Here is a 2701-nt window from a genome sequence, read left to right as displayed (position 1 = left end):
TTGACTCAGCAAGTCAACATGATTTCTCAAAGTTTGAATGGATGGCAAAATACATCCAACAGTACTAAAGAGGCATCTTCTGAAGAAGAAGCCTATGATCCTGAGAACCCTGCAATGGCAGAGGTAAATTACATGGGTGAACCTTATGAAAACACCTATAACTCCTCATGGAGAAATCATCCAAATTTCTCATGGAAGGATCAACAAAAGCCCCAACAAGGCTTTAATAATGGTGGAAGAAACAGGCTCAGCAATAGCAAGCCTTTTCCATCATCTTCTCAGCAACAGATAGAGAATCCTGAGCAGAGCACCTCTAACATAGCAAACATAGTCTCTGATCTGTCTAAGGCCACTTTAAGTTTCATGAGTGAAACAAGGTCTTCCATCAAAAATTTGGAGGCACAAGTGGGCCAACTGAGTAAGAAAATCATTGAAACTCCTCCTAGTACTCTCCCAAGCAATACAGAAGAGAATCCAAAAAGAGAGTGCAAGGCCATTGACATAATCAAAATGGCCGAACTTAGAGAGGATGGGAAGGACGTGAATCTTAATGAGGAAGACCTCATGGGACGTCTCCCAACCAAGAAGGAGTTCCCTATTGAGGACCTAACGGAATCTGAAGCTCATATAGAGACCATAGAGATTCCATTAAACCTCCTTCTGCCATTCATGAGCTCTGAGAACTATTCTTCCTCTGAAGAGGATGAATATGTAACTGGAGAGCAAGTTGCTTAATATCTGGGAGCTATCATGAAGCTGAATGCCAAGCTGTTTGGTAATGAGACTTGGGAAGATGCACCTCCCTTGCTCATTAGTGAACTAGATATCTGGGTTCAGCAAACTTTACCTCAAAAGAAATAGGATCCTGGTAAATTCTTAATACCCTGTACCATAGGCACCATGAACTTTGAGAAGGCTCTGTGTGACCTGGGGTCAGGCATAAATCTTATGCTACTCTCTGTAATAGAAAAACTGGGGATCTTTAAGGTACTGGCTGACACATTCTCATTACAGATGGCAGACAAGTCAGTAAGACAAGCTTATGGATTAGTAGAGGACGTGTTAGTAAAGGTTAAAGGCCTTTACATCCCTGCTGATTTCATAATCTTAGACACTGGGAAGGAGGAGGATGAATGCATCATCCTTGGAAGACCCTTCCTAGCCACAGTAGGAGCTGTGATTGATGTTAACAGAAGAGAATTAGTCCTTCAATTGAATGGGGACTACCTTATGTTTAAGGCCCAAGGATATCCTTCTGTAACAATGGAGAGGAAGCATGAAAAGCTTCTCTTAATACAGAGTCAAACAAAGCCCCCACAATCAAAATCTAAGTTTGGTGTTGGGAGGCCACAACCAAACTCTAAGTTTGGTATTGAACCCCCATATTCAAACTCTAAGTTTGGTGTTGGGAGTCCACAACATTGACCTGATCACCTGTGAGGCTCCATGAGAGCTCACTGTCAAGCTATTGACATTAAAGAAGCGCTTATTGGGAGGCAACCCAATTTTATTTATCTAATTTTATTTTTATTTTATTTTTTCTTTTATGTTTTATTAGGTTCATGATTATGTGGAGTCACAAAACAAATACTAAAATTAAAAACAAAATAAAAAACAGTAGAAGAAAAAGCACACCCTGGAGGAAGAGCCTACTGGCGTTTAAACGCCAGTAAGGAGCATCTTTCTGGCGTTCAACGCCAGAACAGAGCATCTTTATGGCGTTGAACGCCTGAAACAAGCAGCATTTTGGCGTTTAAATGCCAGGATTACACCCTGAGGAGAGCTGGCATTAAACGCCAGAAACAAGCATGGAACTGGCATTCAACGCCAGAAACATACTGCAGACTGGCGTTGAACGCCCAAAACAAGCATAGAACTGGAATTTAACGCCAGAAACAAGCATCAATCTGGAGTTAAACGCCAGGATTGCATGCAGAGGGCGTTTTACACGCGTAATTGGTGCAGGGATGATAAATCCTTGACACCTCAGGATCTGTGGACCCCACAGGATCCCCACCTACCTCAACTTACCTTCTCTCTTCTTCACACAATCCAATAACACNNNCTCTTTCCCAAACACCATTCACCAATCAACTCAATCTCTCTTCCCAATTACCCTTTCACCACATATAACACAAACCTCTCTTCTCCCCCTTGGCCGAAACCCACACATCTCTCCCTCTCCTCCATATCTTCTTCCTCTTCTTCTATTCTTATCTTTTCTTTGCTCGAGGGTGAGCAACATTCTAAGTTTAGTGTGGTAAAAGCATAGCTTTTTTATTTTTTCATAGCCATTTATGGCACCTAAGGCCGGAGAAACCTCTAGAAAGAGGAAAGGGAAGACAAAAGCTTCCACCTCCGAGTCATGGGAGATGGAGAGATTCATCTCAAGGGTCCATAGCTCAATAGTAGAGCATTTGACTGCACATCAAGAGAGCCCACTCATGGGCCTCAACAAGAGCATGAGGAATTCTCTCATCAAGAAATCCCATGAGATACCTCAGGGGATACATTTTCCTCCACACAATTATTGGGAGCAACTAAGGATAGGAGCACCAAAATCACTAGGGAGCAAGCAACAAAGGCAAGGAAGAGACATAGAGGAGCTCAAAAGCTCCATTGGTTCTTCAAGAGAAAGACGCCACCCACACTAAGATGGACTCATTCCTTAACTTCCTTGTTCTTATCTCTCTGTTTTTCG

The sequence above is a fragment of the Arachis duranensis genome, chromosome 4 (assembly GCF_000817695.3).
Source record: "Arachis duranensis cultivar V14167 chromosome 4, aradu.V14167.gnm2.J7QH, whole genome shotgun sequence".
NCBI lineage: Eukaryota > Viridiplantae > Streptophyta > Magnoliopsida > Fabales > Fabaceae > Arachis > Arachis duranensis.
The sequence above is the reverse complement of the archived record's forward strand: the minus strand, read 5'-3'. Positions refer to the sequence as shown.